This window comes from Oxyura jamaicensis, chromosome 17, assembly GCF_011077185.1.
Source record: "Oxyura jamaicensis isolate SHBP4307 breed ruddy duck chromosome 17, BPBGC_Ojam_1.0, whole genome shotgun sequence".
NCBI lineage: Eukaryota > Metazoa > Chordata > Aves > Anseriformes > Anatidae > Oxyura > Oxyura jamaicensis.
Window position 1 is genome coordinate 8,481,326 of NC_048909.1, and position 17,075 is coordinate 8,498,400.

Below are 17,075 nucleotides of genomic sequence, written 5' to 3' on the forward strand. Positions count from 1 at the left end.
ATGCATAACTGAGGGCCAAACTCCTCTTTTTGCACCTGTGTATAACCAGCAGGAGGTCAGTTCACGAGATATTTTTTGCAAGCTCTTGTTTGTGCTTCTGAACCACTCTGTGTTTTACTGGCTTTCCTGCTTAAAACCTCCATCCTCCTGTTCGAAGCTCTCAGCTTTCTGCTAGTCCAGTTTGGGGACCAGCCACTTCGCTTCCTTCCCACAACAAGGCAGCACATCTCTGCTTCGTGTCTCAGCCTGGCTCCGTGCCTCAGCTTGAAGGCACGTGTTGGAGGCAGGACCATGCCTGGGCATCTCTGGCTTGAAATTTCAGTTAATTCAGCCTTGGCATCGCTGCTTTCGAAGCATTAATTCCAGTCGAGATCAGTTTTCCCACATCTGTGTTTTTTTGGCTGGGTCCTCAGCCTTCACAGCTCAGTCTGTTCCATCAGGCCATCATCTTCCAAATCAAACATGTCAGCAGTCTCACATGATGTGCACCTCATTATTGCACTAGGTCTAATTTGCAGATCCACGGTAGCTAGATTAAAGTTTCTTTAAAAAATAATAAGAAACTTCAAGGGACCAGAAAAAGTTTAAAATGAAATACTATATATAACGTGTGCTAATCCTCCCCCACTGCCAGATTTTAATTACCCAAAGTTATTAAGAAAAAGCTGTGTTTTGTGCCTGCAGTCTTTAAATATGATTTTAGACTTCCTTAAAGGGGCAGCCCCAAGGGAGCTGTTGAGATTAATATTCTGAAATGGAAACCCGTTTCCTTTCTCATTCTTCTGCTCATCTATATTGTGCGTAATTGTTCTTAGCAAGATTCCCGTTGACTTCAGCCGCCATTAATTCAGACCCTAAAAGACAGAGGGCAGCCCCAAAATCCGTCCAAACAACTACAGCACCGCCAGCGCTGGCTGTGGGCCAAGCTGGAGCCCTCTCCGTCAGACACATTTAGATGGATGCGTCGGATCCGAGCTATTAACTGCGGAGTGGAAGTAGTAGAGAAATGGTCCTGTTCTCGCAGTGTAGCACTCCCATAATTTTTGCAGTGAGCTCCGAACCTGTCATCTCCCTCGGGCTTGCTCCAGACTGGCGAGTGCTGGGCCAAGCCAGCCCCTGTTGCTTCCTCCTGGAGGTCGTGGTGGGATGCGGGCTGGCAAGCATCACTTCTCGCCCCCGGTACCTCCAAGCAGTGTGTGAGGCGCATCTGAGGCTGCAGAATGGGGATTTAATTTGCAGGACCAACAGCCTGGAACCAGAATTTTACAGTTTCAAGCCCCGAGGGGTTCGTCTTATTTACCATAAAGATTTTATGACCCAAGTCAAAAATCACTCAGCTTTATACTTTCCCCAGTCATGTTACACTCCTTCAGCTCAGCCTCAGGCTTAGCCGGTCTTCCGAGCATCAGGAGCTGTCAAATCCATCCGTGGGCAGGAGAGGATGTGAGCACATGGGACACTAAAGCAGCTACGGTGTTTCTAGGTCACCAGAGATGGAGGTTAAGCAGCTTACAAACCCGGGAGGCTTATTCTGTGAAACGCTGGCTTTCCCCAGACCGGCAGAAAGAGGAGCTGTGTCATGCAGCGCTGCTGGCCGTGACATCGAGATGTCTCACTCGCAGGATGCCAAGGCAGGTCCGTCACGGTGGAGGTGGGGAGCTTGGCCATCATGCCAGCACTTTCCCACCTCTGTTTCATGATGCTGTGACCTAGGGGTGCTCGTGCCGCTAAGCTGGGGACCTGCAGTCTCCCTAAATAGATGGAGAGAGTCCACAAACCAGGCAGATGCCCAGCCCATGTGTTCTGCATCTCCGTACCCCGACCTTGCTGCTCCCCTGGGTCCTTCTGATCGTGGTTAGGTGCTGGTTGATCTCAATGGCTGCTAGGTGCAGAGCAGCTCATTGCTCCCCGGAGCCGTCTCACGGCCGTGTTTGCTTCCTTGTGCAGCTCCAAGAAGCCACAGGAGGGACGTCTGCGAGGCGTCCTGGCTGCAGCAGGCTCCCCGAGGAGCCATCACCTCCCGTGCTGAGAGGCGAGGACAGGGCTTTGTTCTGTGATTTGCTGCATCCGGATTCAGGCAAAATCCCTGCAAGTGGCTGGGGATGTGACCTATCTGAATAATTTGTTGTTGTTGTTTTTTTGGGGAGGAGAAAAAGGTGGCCTTTTCCCCAGCTGAGACTCTCCTGCACGCATGAGCAATTCTGAAATAAAGGCCCTGAATCCCATTCTGCAAGGGCTGTTCGCTTTACACCTTAATTGCTTAATTAAGCTGTCTTGATCCAGGTAATTATTGCAAACTTTCTATCTGAGAAAGGTTTGCCAAGCTAAGCAAGAATTGCTTAAACATTCCTGCCTTTGAGAGAGCTGCCTGCCCTTCATTTCCTTCTGCTTGTTGCAAGCAGTCCCTCCAAGCTGGCCATCCCTTTCGAACTGGTTGTGCTTCACCCGGGCCTTGGTCGATGTGTCACCCCCAATGCAGCACCCATGGGTGCCCAGGGACTGCAGCAAGCAGTGGGACAGAAAGGGCAGGCAGCACCCAGCCAGCTCCGCCCGCGCCTGCGGGGATAGCAAGGCACTTCACCAGCAATAAAAATAGATCTAAGAGCTCGTCAGCAAAATTGTATTAAAATACCCACAGAAAAGGCGCAATACATATTCATCTGCTGCTCGTCAGGAGCGTGCTGGGTCATGCTTCAAGCACAGATCAAAAAAAAAAAAAAAAGAAGCTTGTGCAGGAGCTGCTTGCCACGCTGAACAAAAACAGCGATCCCTGAGTCGAGCTGAGCAGGGATGGGGTCGGCAGTGCCTCGGACGCCCCTGGCACGCTGCAAGGCTGCGGGCACCACCTGGCTCCTGGATTTGATTCAGCACAAATGACACCTTGTGTGGCCAGGGATGTGGCACCCCATGGAAGTCCCAGACCTTCATCTCCTTGGGTTCCTCTGTCCTTGCTAATCTCAGTCACCCCTGTATGGGACCGGTGTGGGACATGGCAGCGCCCTCCATGGTTGTCCCCAGGGTGTTTTATCACTGTCACCCCTTACATTTGTTTCCATGGCAGGATGGAGGGTGCAATTTTTTCCTGCCACTTAGCGATTCAGATCAGGAAGGAGCTCGCCGAGGTTGATATTGTCATGGTCTGACGTTTCGGGAGCCGTCTGAATAAATTTCCCTTTATTAGACACAAGGCTCCCAATACTGCACCTTCTTCCTCATTACTTGTGGCCAAGCACCTACAAAACCCATCCCAGGCCCTGCTTTGCTATTCAAAGTCCTGCTGGTGTGTACGAGAGCTGGGAGGGAACCCAGAGCCTCCTCCAGGGACCTCTGGGTGTCCGCTGCTGTCCCCATCTCCTGCTGAGCACCACAAACCACCCCTGCGTGATGACCTCCTGGTGCCTGCAAAGGAACCTGGGCTCCACGGGTGAGTGTGTTGGCTGAAAGAATGCATTTCCCTGCTCAGTGAACTAAGGACATGTTTTTAATTGTCTCCTTGTTCTAATGTTGAAGTCCGCCCACTTCGCCTGGGTTCAGGCACTGCTGGTCCAAAGAGAACATTTGTTCAGGGGGATTTTGGAGGAGAAATCCCTGCGACATCTTTGTTTCACATATGCGTGGCGGCAGAAGTGGGTAGATGAGTGTCTCTGAGCTGAAACAGCCCGGTCTGTAAGTCGCATCAAGGGCTGTCTGATGTACAGCTCCATCCACAGCTAAACCCTTCCCCTTGCTCCTGCTCCAAAAAGGGAGCAGGCGGCAGAGCCCAGGGCTGGGTTCGTGCCCTCGGCCACGGAGCTGTGGAAGTCAAAGCCTGAGCACTCACCGGGTGTCTCGCATTTTTTCCCATTGATCCTCCAAAATCTAAAGACCCTCTGAAGCCGTGAGATGGCAGGCCGGGTCTGTGTGTCTGAGTGGTGAGGTGGGGCAGGTTTCGGAAGGTGGAAATTAAGGGAAAATAAGTGCAGGGCGGGCACAGCAGTGGGGGACCCACAGCCCCGGTGAGCTCTCACGGCTCATCCCTGCCCTTCGGTACTGGGGAAGGTGATTTCTGCGAGAACAGAAATGCCCAGCTGCTTAATTTGCTTAGCTTGGGGTTTTTTTTTTTGCATCATTTCAGCCCTAGATCAAGGGGAGAGCCAAGCACAAAAAAAAACACCAGTTTGTTTAAATAGTGAGGTTCAAGCTGGTGGAAGGATGCTGAGGTGGGAGACGAGGGCAGACGAAGGGAACGGGCTGGGCAGCCATCGCCTTCCTCTTGTTTGCAGGCAAAGGGGAGAGTTGGCTGAAATGCATGCAGGAGCATGAGGGAGCCTGAAGAGCAAATATTGGCTTCTGCCCCTGCATGAAAAGCAAGCTCAAAAGGGTGGGGGGAAACAAAACAAACCCCGTCCCTCCTCCTCTTTTCAGCTAGCTAAACATCTCACAAGGTGAAAGGCATTTTGTACCAAGAAGTGGACGTGCAGTGGATTTCAAAAGCCCAAACCGTCCCTTCCAGCACCAGGCAGAAGTTGTGCTGAATGCGCAGACCAAAAACGAGCGTCGGTGCTGCTCAGGAGAGGGCTCGGCAAAACGGCACGAAACTCCAGAATGCTCGGATGGGGATGGAAAGCTGAGGGACCCCCACGGGCCATCCTGTGACCCAGCACCCCTCGTGGGACTTCTGTTTTCTCAGTTGGCTGATAGAAAGTGGGCAGTGTGGGGGTTTTTGCTCTGGTTCCATTGCTGGAGGGGCCTTGAGGTGCTTGGGGGGGGGTGGGACAGGGACAGAGAGGAGTGGGCCGAGGCTGTGGGGTCCGGCTGCAGCACTCCAACACTTCTCCATCCATCCTGGTGCTCACATCGCTCCCCCACCACAAAGCCAGCTGTGCAGTCGATGGCACGAGAGCAAACCTTGCCCTGGAGCCGCACAGAGGAGCCCCCGATGTCACCACCACCAGTGCGAGGCCAACGGGGTCACACACATCCTTTTAGTATCTGCCTGCAGTCCATTGACCAGGTTTTATTCTCGGCAGCACATTGCCATAAAAATAATCTCAGGGAGCCAACGCCGTGCGGCTGATTTATGGATGACAAGGTGTGTGAGGAGGATGCCTCGGAGCATCCCAGCGCAGGCAAGCAGCCCAGCACAGCTCCTGCCTCTCCTCCTTCCCGCAGGTAGGGCTCAAAACTGCATTCTGCCACGGGAAGAAGCCCAGTGCTGATGGAAAAACTTCTGACACTGGGAGAAAAATCTCCAGCACATCAGGCTCAACCCCAGTGGAGTCCCATTGCCCTTTATTTCCAATAGCCCCTGGCTCCCCAGGGCTGGGGGCAGTTCCAGAAGACCCCCTTTTCTGGCAGCTGCTCCCCAATTCCAGGGGGCTGGGGGTGGCCTGTGGCACCAGGCACAGGCACTGGTGACAGGGAGCGTGGCTGTGCACCGCTGATGGTGGCATCCTTCCAGCAGGCATCTCGGGACTCAGTGGGACCAGCACCTCGGGAAATCAGCCCAGCACACCTCGCTGCTTCCCCTAATGGGTGCCAACATCTCGCCCTGGCAGCCCATGGAGCAGCAGTTCCAGTCCTCTCACCCATTTCCCAGTGACTTTGCTTGGCTAACATCAAAAGGGCAGCATCTCTTTGCTGGTCGGGTGAGAACTGAGCCCTAAGATCCAGCCGTCAGGAACAAAATGCAAATAGGTGCTTGCAGGGCAGCAGGGAGGTGATCTGATGCCTTTGATTGTTCCTGCCTGGGTCTCGTAAATCATCACTGCCACAGTCCTTGCCCTGCTTTCTAATTCCTGCCATTACTACTACATTTATCCGCTCACGTAGTTGGTTTGAATTCAAAATGTTGGTTTAATGTGGCACTGATGAGAAGGCAGGCATTTACAAAAAGTACAGCAGCAACCTGTTTTGTGGAGAATACAGATTTTTGCTTCGAAACAGTAATAACACCAAAAGAAATAGTATCTCTGGCTGAAACTTCAAAGGCAATTGGGACAATTTTGCAGAAGATTTTACGCTCTCTATAATCATTCACTTATTCTTTTGATTTCGCTGTCACTCGGATGCTAAGTGCTAGTAGGCTGCTCATGACAAAGGCCATGCCTTGGGGGAACACGGTCCTCACCTATTTTGTGTGCGGAGATTATGTTTCTGACGTGAGAAATCGCATTTAAAGAGCTGACGAGCGTGTGTGCCTGTAGTTCTGCTTCTGGACAAGGACAGGGTGTGAGAGATACTTGGAGCGTACGAGGCAGACTCGGGGAAACCTGTCCCTGCTGCCTCGGGGGCCATGTGCCCACCTCTGCACCGAGACAAAGAGTTTGAGCACACCGAGGCACCGACCGTCTTTTTGCAAACAGACGCTGCTTGAAGCTTGGTTAAAAAGGGAAAAATAAAAGAGGGAGCCAGCTGGGAGCAGCCCCCTTTGGATAGCACCGCGGAGCAGGAACGAGTTCATCCCCCGCAGCAGCCCCTCGGTGCTGGAGACATCAGGCCTAAAGCGCAGTTAATTTCCCATCGATCGCTGTCAGCGCGTTCCCCCTTGTTGTCTCCCAGATTAAGGAAGGGCTTTTGATCAGAAATGTCAAGCATGCCTGCCACGCAGAAGGCCCGGAGTTAATCTCCTGGGGTATTGATCCTGGGTCCGGGCAGAGTGGCCAGCATCACCCGCGGCGGGGAGCAGGCATTTGGTGTCCAGCACGAAGCTGAGGTGGTGCAGAAGGGTGCAGAGGGGTTGTAAGTGGGGTTCCCAAACTGAAACAAAACCAGTTTTCTTCCGGAGGCTTCGGAAGGCACAAACTCAGAGCCCATATTGACGTTTCCCCGTGCTGTGTCACCCTGTGCACCCAGAAGCACACTCCACCAAATCCCAGCCAAATAAATCAATAAATCCCACCAAATAAATCCCACCAAATACATCTGGTGGGCAGCACGCAGCCCCTCGCAGCAGGACCAAACCATCAGCGCCCTCCCGCCTGCCTTGCTCTGCAGCACCCCGGGGTGCCCGCACACACCTTGAGCGGCTGGCACCGAGCTTGGCTGCAAACATGAGCACCCTTGCACAGAATGATTAATTACTATTTGCCTGCTATTATTATTTGTTTTCTATCAGCATCCTCGCTCCGCTTCTCTTCTCGATCCTATGCCTGATGCCAAGCTGGGGATATTTTAGGAAATGCAGATTATATAATATTTACATCTGTGCCACTTGTTTATTCCTCTCTGTCAGTTAATTTTATTACTGCTTCTCTGTCATGAAAGCAATGATTTGCAGAGCCAAAAGCAGGCTACTTATTTTCAAGGATGCACTAATTTTAATAATTAAAAAGCTGCTGCCTTCCATCTGCCCGGATGAGGGAGGATGGGGCATTGCATAGGGCATGGGGCATAGGCTGTGCTCCTTGCTGCTATCAGCAGGGGAAAAATAGATCTGATCAGTGACAGATCCCCATGGGTATAAATGTACACTCATGCCACCTTGCTGGGAAAATCTTCATGGAGTCTCTGCTCCCCCAAAACACGATGTGCTTTCACACAATCTGTCTAATCTGGAGTCTGTGTATTTCTCTTTCTGCTGTTTTTCTTCTCCAGGAAGAGGAAAAAGACACCAGGAAGGGGAGAATGAATCCTATTGGAATTTTTATTGGGCTTGGGGGAGAAGCTGGAAAGCTTGCACTGCAATAAAATCACATTTTCCATGGGTTAGAATGGCCTTTTCCTTAACCAAAGTGAGCAGTTTGAAGTAAGTAACGGGTTCTGCACATTGGCACTGAGCTCAGAGGAAGGGATGGGTCTGGAAACATTCCTCTCTCCATCAGGGGGCTGCCCAGGGACCCTAAAACACAGCCCCAGCACCTCAACCATCCCACCCCAGAGCCAGGCAGGGCCAGGGGCACCGACACACAGCCACCCATGTCACCAACACGGGGCTTGGCTGGGGCTGCTGCAGCAGGGAGGTCTGCAGGGCTAGAAGCCACTTTGATCAACTCGTGTCCTCGATCCCCGTAGCAAAGTCAATTTTGCACCTCTGGCACAAGTCTGGGGGGTAAACACGTGGCTAAACCCCCCCCAGGGTAACTTCCCAGGCTGGGGCAGCCCCCGTCCTCCACCTGTTTTATAGCACGGGGCTGGCAGCATCCCCGAGCATCCCTCTCGCCCGACGATGGCAATGCAAACGCAAATCAATCTGTTTGTCTTCTTTCAAGCCTGCCTCTCGGGTCCCCGGCTGGGTTCTTTGTTGCCTATTAAACCCATCTCTCGCAGCATTTCTGATCTTTCCTGTTTTAAAAGCTCCAGGCATTAACCCCCAGGACTTGAGACGTACGCAGCTGCTCATTACCATTACAGAGCCCCCTCCGCCCCGCTGCCACTCAGGCGCGGTGTTTGATAGCGGTCCTGTAGGATTCCCACTCTGATAACCAACGAGGTATTGCAGCACATGCCGACGTACAAGACAAATAATAGCAAAAGGTTAACAGCATCTAGTAATATGAAAACCCCCGGCATTATTGCCACATCTAAGCAAGGAGACAGACTGGCATAATCCAAAGAAAATACAGAGGGTGCCAACCAAAACACGGGGAGGACAGCAGGGCACGTGGTGGGAGGCATTCCTCTGCGGTGCAGGTCTTTTGCAGCAGAGCAGGTGTCTTGGCTAGCTGGAGGGGGAAGAGGGGATTTGTTTATTGAAGGGGGAAAAATAATCTTTTAATTTGGCTCATGGATCAAAAAAGGAAACTTCATCCCCAAAGACCCCATTTGCTGGTGCTGGAAGCAGGATTCGGCTGAGCCTGTCTGTGGCCCCTGTGGCTAGCACGGAGGTCAGGTCCCTGGCCAGTGGTGGCCATGTCACCAAGAGCCATGAGCTCCAGCCAAACAGAGGGGGTGAGAAACCTGAGCGTGCTGCGTTGCTCCCACAAGATTTGGGCAATTCCTCTCCCTTCCCCTCCTGCCTAGCAAGTGCTGCTTTGAAAATCAGGAGATGCTGCTGCTGCTGTGTACATCGGGGGCTGCTTCTGAGACAGCAAGCCCGTAATTACATGCAATGTTAAGTGCAGAAACATTTCCAAAGCTCCGCTGAGACCAAGAGCAAAGGGAGGGGGAGGTTGTTCTAATTGAAAAAAAACATCCCCACATCCAGGCAAGCCGTCAGGCTCTGCAGAAAGGCAAAAAACTGGGACAGAAGTGCCCTTCTCCAAGTAAGACTGGACTACTTGCAGGCTTTGGGGTTGCCCACCTGATAGGCAAAAAACAGAAAAAAAAAAAAAAAGAGAGAGAAATCAGAGAAAAGGAGAAGCCCCTGAATGTGGTGGGGCCCGTGCCTGGTCTCACACAGCCCTTCTGCTTGCCCATGAACCGTGCTCAGCAGCCACACGATGGCTTTATTCCCCCGACCAGCACAAACACACACCGGTGACATTTTTCCTTCCCTCACGTTTCTCTGGGGAGAACAAATAAAAAAAAAAAAAAAAAATCACTAGGCCAAATATTTTTGGAGCACTAATAAAAGCAGTTGTAAGCGCTCAGAGGAAATCAGTACAGGGAGGCGTTCGCGGCTCTTCCCCTCCCTTCGATGGGGACTTCAGCTCAGGGTTCATCGGGGACGAGCACCAGCAGAGCCCTTTGTGGGGGTGAGCCCTGTAGGGTCAGCGGCATCCCCAGTCCCAACCATTTTGGATATCTTCAAAATGGTTTCAAATCGTTTACATCAGGGGAAAAATTTTCTTCATTTCTTCCTATGAAAAATCACAGGTTGCAAAAGCAGTTTGTGTTTGCCATGAATGTGCAGACTGTGGTGATGTCCCCAGACCTGTATTTGTGGAAAAAAAAATGCCAAAGACCTTTTTATTCAGCCTCCATGCAAGCTCTCTCTCTCTCTACTTAGCAAAAAGGAGTTTTCCCATTATATAGGAGGAAAGAAGATCACAGCAGCAGTCTTACACACAGACGTAGCTCAAGTTATTTCCCCCTTGACAGTCTCTTTGAAGGAGGTGTTCATTTGACATAAATAAGTTACATGTGGGAGAGTAATGAGCTATGTTAATTGTGCTCATCCTGGCAAATTGATATTGCTCCTGCAAACAGACAAGAAAAAACCTTAAATATGTTTGCATATCATCTGTATGGAGATCATATCCAATAGCAACAGGGTCATGCTGTGGTTCAGCTCTCAAATCTTGCTGCTAAACCGAGGGAACAGCTTTGGCTGCCGGGCAGCTCGACCTCAGCACGGCGATGGGGACACCCATGGGGACAGCACCACTCCACTGCCCCGGCCCCTTTACACCACCAAAACCCAACCGAAGCTGGTGGAGAGCCTGAGGGCTGAATTTAGGCTTTGTGAAGGCATCTCTGGGTGAAGGGATAAATTTGTTACCCTCTTCTGCTCCTGCCCTGCTCCCAGCACCCAGCCCCGGCTCCTGCAGTGGTGCTGTGTGTCCAGCACCAGCCAGGATGGTGCCGTACGGCCCCAATCCCATTCAGACCCTACAGCGCAGTCGCTGCCAGCAGAGACGTTCCAGTTCTGGCACTGAGCAGTTCTGAGACCAATTAACGGGGCCTGAACTTTAGGAGGCTGTTTAATTGAAGAGAGCTGAAGGACGCGCGCTTGACTCGGGCGCTGCCGAGCCTGGAGGCGGCTGAGCGCTGAGTGATGGATAATGAATTTTAAATCGCTTTGCTAACCCAGTAGCCTTGCACCCACAGGGGTTTTTGCGATCGGGAGTTTTTCGTGCTGCTGTGTGCTCCGTGAACTGGTCTAAGTCTGCATTTATTGTGTTTACTTCTAATAGCAATGCCTAAAACATGCACACCGGTGAATTATATAGGTGTGCCCTGTATGTGTGTGCACACATGCGTCGTGTGGGGATTCCTTTACGCAGGCACACCCACGTACACGGCTGTGTAGTGTCAGGAAGGCAGACGTGAGCGTGGCCTTAGCTCCCTTCATAGGTGTGTACAGCACAGGTCTCACCAACAGCCTCACCGAATGCAACGGCACTGAGGGTTTTGGGGCCCTAAAAGGGAAAATGCATTTATCTTGGGGGGATTTGCGGGAGCTGCAAGCTGGGACTGATGCTCCTAGCGGAGCCAGGAGCAGTGATGCCACCCAAAAGTGAACAACTCCATCAAAATAGCCCTTAAATTTGTGGCAGAGACAGAGCACAGTGGCAGCCCCCAGCACAGCAGGACAGGGACAGGGACAGGGACGGGGACAGGGTTTTGCCCCCCAGCACCAGGCTTTCTCTCTGCAGCCTTGGTGCCCCTTCAGCCCTGCCTCGTTACCGCCCGTCCTCCCTCTCCTCAGAGCACCAGATCACATCTTTATGAGGCCAGGAAAGTTTGCAGCAGAGTGCTTCTAGATCTTATTGATCGAGGGGGAGAAAATAGAGATCATTAAGTATTTAAATGGAGACAAATGAGTCTCTGTTGCTGTGACATCCAATAACCTTTTAGCCAGCAGCCTTAATTCCTAATAAGTAAAAAAAAAAAGAAGAAGAAAAAAAAAATCATTCGTTCAATCAGTCATTAATGAAGCCATAAATCATTAGCAGAATAATTCTTTCCAAATTGAATTACTCCTTTCAATTATTTTGCTTCACTTCCTCCTTTTCTTTCATTCCTTCATTCCCCAAGGAGCCGTGCGGAGTCAATGCACTGGAATTAAACTTAACCAGGCTGCTGCTGCTGAGTAACTTTTGGTCTTCTCTCTTTTCCTTTCTGCTCTCTTGCCTGTCCTTTTTCTCTGCAGATTGTGGTAGGAAAAAAATAAATAAATTAAAACTGTAATGTCAAATCCCACAGCTTCCCATGAGGATTGCACCGTAAGGTGTGTTTTTATTTATTTATTTATTTATTATTTACCTTTTTTATGGAATGAGTCCTTCTGGAATACAGAAAGCAGGGGACTGTCTTTGGTTTTATCTTAATGTACATTACTAACCCAGCGAGCGCTAGCAAGCAGCCTTTCAAGCCTTATCATTCAGCAAAGCAGTGCTGAGATGTGATAGAAAGCCGTGCCGAAACAAGATTTAATCTGTCCAACATTTCTGCACCAGTGCACCATCCCTAATGTAATCTTTGCTTGTTTTCAGCCCAGCACAAACAAGGAACATCCGAGTGGAGGGTGCAGAATCAAAACCTCCTCCAGGTCCCAGTGGGCTGCATGCCTCGAGTCCTGGGGAGCAAAGACAGCAAGGCTGTTTGAGCAAGATAAAGAGGGGCCATTCCTGGAGGAATTTTAGGAAAGGATTTTCTTCTTCTGTGCATTGTAGCCATGTGTTGGATCCCTGCATGTGCAGCAAATTGTGCAATAAATCCCAGGGGCACCAAAAGCCCAGCTGGGCTCGGGGACCCAGCCAGGTGCCCACACATAGGCGTGATGCTCATGTCCCTGGATCAGCTCTTACATTTTATATGTGTTGCAGTGTCCCAGAATGGCCATGCCCTGGGCCATATCCTTGCTTCTTGGCAATGTGAAAGCGTTCTCCATTTCATGTTTCCCCCAAAACACACGTGAACTCTGTCCCTTCTCCCCAAATCCACAGGCCTCCAAGTCCTGCAAAGTAGAGCCTGCCACCTTTTCTTTTGCACAAACTTCCTTTGCCATTCCTTTTCCCCTGACATTCACAAACGGGCTGAAAACAATATATTTGTTTCTTTCCTTGTCCTCTGCACTGACAACAGCCGGCTCTCCCAGGCTGTACTCGAAAAAAGTTCATTGTTAATTAAGCTCTTCCATCCTGTTTGATATTCATTAGTCTTTTCATTACTTCCTAACTCAGTTGAGTTTCTTACCTTCTTTTTATGCAACCCAGCCTATTCTCCATCCATTAAATCCTCTGAATCCCTGAATTGCATTTTTGTTATCCTTACTGTTATTGCTTACATCCTGTCTCGGCCATTGTGGCTTTTAGGTTTTTTCCCCTGAGGCTTAGATTTGTGTGTGTGTATGTGTGTATGTGGATATATAATGCATAATTTGCTGAGCAGCATGCAAATTGCAATCTCTGGGAGAATGGCAACCTGCATATTGCCAAAATGAGCATCACTGAAATATGGGAAATTAATTTAGCCCCATGAAGGAGATAATTACTATTTTGCAGATTGAAAAAGTGGGGCATAAAGAGATTAAGGCCCAAGGCCCCAATCTAGCCAAAACCCAATCATATGCTTAATTTAAAGGAGATGAGATAGTTCCCTTAAAGCCAGTCATGGCTTAATATCAGGCGCATGTGGAGATGTTTTGCTGAAAGCGACAGCGTGGGATGAGGGGATGGAGGGAGGCTGCTCCGTTAGGAAAGGCTGATGGCTGTCAACAGCTCGAAGAGGGAAGTCAGTTGGAGTTGTGGTCCCCAAAAAGCCACCTCAAGGTATCTCAGAGCAAGCAGCTGATGCAGCAAGTGACCATTTCTTGGATGGTGGCTCATATGGCCTGCCTGAGGTCTTCCCTGGCCCCTTTGGCAGAACAGCAGAAGAAATACCAGCCTGCTCCTGGCTTTGGTTTTGGTTTAGTCCAAGCTCCCAGCCCGCACCAGCACCAAGCCCAAGGCACTTCTCACCTGTGCCATGAGGCTGGTGCGGTGCTGTGAGCCCCTAGCAGCCACCTCCCCTTCCTGCATTTCACTTCCTTTTAAGATTACACACCTGATGGCCATTCCTTATTAAACTTCCCCTAGGGATGGCTCATATCCCATATTTTTGATCTAGGATATTCCAAATTTGAGATATTTTTGCTGCAGCAGTGGTGGGACTCAGCACAGGGCTGTGCCAGGACAGGGCCGAACACCTGACAGCTGCCCGCCACCAGAGCAGCTGGCCTGCCGGTGTCAGATGGGTGTTTTGTCCAGAAATTAATTGCAATTACCTACTAATGTCTGTTAAATGCATTGAGGTTCACAGTTAAGCAGCTTTATGAAGCTATATTGGAATTAACATACTTGGGACAGCTTCCTCGTCAGGTCGATCCGGGCACGTTGCTACTGCTGGATGCCTCGGTACTGAGGTGGTGCTGCAGCAGGGGCTGCTCTCCCTGCACAGCCTCTCCAAAACCTCACCCCCCTTCCTCAGCATTGGAGCTGGCTGGATATTTTACCGCTGAATTTTTGAATTTTGAGAAAAGCTCAGAGCATGGCGAGGACATCTCCTGCTGAGCCAGAGCTGCATGTGCTGCGTATGGTCCTGGGGAAGCTGCAGGAGTGGGTTGAACCCACAGCACCCACAGCCCCGTACACAGCTCCTCGAGCACCGCTCTGCGACAGCCAAGGCTGCTGTGGTCCTTCCTGCCCATCATATATATTTCAGACTAATGGGCAAATACACTTTTCCATAAAATATCCAAGCGGAAGAGTTATGCCAGTCTTCTGGGAAAGTAATACCCATCTTAATAAAGTGTGTAAATACATATTTATTTGCTAGACTGGAACCAAAGAGGCTGTTCTGGTCTGCCGGAGAAAAGAAATACACATTTTAAGACTGCCTAGGTACATAATTACCTTAGAGAGAGAGTGAAATAAATCATCAGTGTCTTCCTGCCCTGGAGGATGGAACCATCCGGAGCTCTTCCTCTGCTCCCTTTGCTGGCTGTGAACTCCCCCCAGTCACTGAGTGAACCCACCCAGCAGTAATTGGTGATCTGGGGAGAAACCAGTAACAACCAGTATGCCCAGTCTTTGGGCAGACACTTCTATCAGGCATTGGAAATGCCTCTGAAAACTTGTGGGTCCTACCCGGTGGGATATATTTATCACTACTGGTGGAATAAGACGTCTGCTTTGAGGAGACAAAGTTAACTGAAGGGGAATTGATCTGGGAAAGACACCCGGGCACCTGCCTTCGGACGGCGTCTGGCACTCGGGAGGGAACTCAGAGGCTCTGGTTCCAGCTCTGACCCAGAATTTGGGAACATTTTGTCCACCACCACCCTTCACCCTTCATCCTTTGTGCTTGGTTCCCATTTCCCTGCAGCAGAGGACACAGCTTTTCCTCCCCGGTACAAAGCACAGCCACGCTGGGGGGCTGCGGTCATTCTATTTTATATTAAACCTCTGCTCGTTGTCCATTAAGAGTTAATGAATAGATGTCTTAATAAACGGCCAGTCGATGGCGATGGATTATGCAGCCCTCCAGTCAATAGCTTGCTGACAACGTCCTTATGACCATCTGCAGCAAAAATTCCTCGTGTCTGCAATATGCTTATAACAGCCATTAATTATTTACCACTCTTTTAGAGAACATTTGCAAGCCCCAGAATAAAAGGCTGCTGGCTCCTTTTTACCTCCTTCCTTCTCCTTCTGCCCTGCACGTCCAGGGAGGGGACGCATTCCCATGTCCCCCAGGGCAGATGCTGAGCTCAGGACCAGCAGGGACTGGGGCAGAGCCCAGCACGAGGACCTGGCTCTGCTCGCTCTTTCCCGCAGCTCTCAGCCTGTTCCTGAGCCCGTGGAGCTCAGCTCAGCCGCTGTCCCCATACAACCGGAGCTGCATGCGCAGACCCAAGCAATGCAGCAGGGGGGACAGGCACCAGGAGTAATGCACGTGGGGATAAACGTAGCAGCAGCCCTGCCAGAAGAGGCCAGGGGCCCACAGCCTGACGTGCCCACGTTGATTTTTCGGAAGAGCCAGGACGCAGCTCGGCTGCGGCGGGGAGGCGCGAGACGCCGCTCCGTTCGAGATGCAGCTTCCGAAAGGAAAATGAATTATGCATCGTGGCCCAGCCTGGAGATCATTGATGATAAATAATGCTAAGTGGGAGCTGGCTGCATGCTTCAGCTACAGGCTGCCCCTCCGCTGCCCTTTGCTTTTTTCTCTTGCTCTCTCTCTCTCTTTTTTTAAGAGGACTCTGGATTATGGAGTACATTTTAACACAGAAAAAAGTAGCGTTCTGTAATTGTTTTGTTTAGGCTGGAAGACTTGCCTCCTTTTGCAAGGTTCCTGTGAGCTATATGTCGGTTACACTGTGGACTTGCATCCTTCAAACATAGCTCAGAGCTGTGGATCGAAGCACACCCCAGAGAATTCATATACAAATGCCATCTGGAGCGGGGAGTTCCCTGGGACATCCACAATGCTCAAACAAATGGATTTCGTTTGATTTTGATGGCAGTTAACGTGCTGCCATTTTGCTCCCTTCTGCCTCTTTCCCTAAACCTCGGCCCTTGGCTATGGGGAGGATGTTCAGCCCTGGCCCACACAGGACTGAGCACCCCAGCATGTTCTGTACGTGGGATGCTCAGTGCATGGGATGCTCAGTGCACAGGACCCTCTGCATATGGGATGCTCCCCACACAGGTTGCTCGGTGCCACCCCAGTCCTGGTGTCCCCAAAGCCAGGGGCTGTTTTACTGGGGGCTGTGACAGTCTTGTCCCTGCAGCTCCTAATGCCAGGTCTTTCTCCCAGAGCCAAAAACATCTACTTTGGAGTCCATGATAGATACTTGGAAAGGGGATAAATATCATCATTCTATTTAATCGCTCCTAACAGCGCTTCAGAAATAAAAGGACAGACAGTGCTACGGTGCCCAGCCCATGGCGATGTCCCAGAAGCTGTGCACAAACCAAACCAGGCGACGAGAACTGTGTTTTCTTAACAGCCCATTGCCCTTTCTGAAGGCCAGGTATGCAGATACAGCGCTTTTCCGGACGGGGACTTATTCTGTGTTTGTCACTTTGACAAGGGATGATTGACATTCAGAATGATGATGGGACAATTTGCCGTGAACTCACCGCACCTCTGCCAGGCAAATACATAAAAAAAAAAAAAAAAAAAAAAAAAAAAAAGGAAATAAGAGAGCAGAGCTTAAAGTAGCTTAAAGTGGGCTCTGGCAGCAGAGCTTTTAAACTTGGGGCTGTGTCTTCTCTGATGCAGCTGTGGGCTGTTTCATCTCCTGTCCACGCTGGCACAAGCAATTATCTGCCCAGCACTTGCCATGGTGTGGTATTTGGGGACATAGTGGCCATGCCAATAATGGGTAAACCGCCTCTGCCAGCATCCTATGGAGGGCACGTTTGGATCCCAGCTGCCCGCTGGGCTGTGTCTGCTCCCCACGGTCTCCCCTTCCCTGCACCCGACGGGGCTCAGGTCCCAGTAACCAA

General features: G+C 50.7%; 1 long non-coding RNA gene across 1 annotated transcript; it reads left to right on the forward strand.

Moving 5' to 3' along the window:
* Positions 1–1,460: 1,460 nt before the first annotated feature.
* On the forward strand, positions 1,461–16,754 carry LOC118175590. The gene is made up of 2 exons (XR_004755029.1): positions 1,461–3,424; positions 15,885–16,754. It is a non-coding gene; the product is annotated as an uncharacterized LOC118175590 (long non-coding RNA).
* The last annotated feature ends 321 nt before the right edge of the window (positions 16,755–17,075 follow it).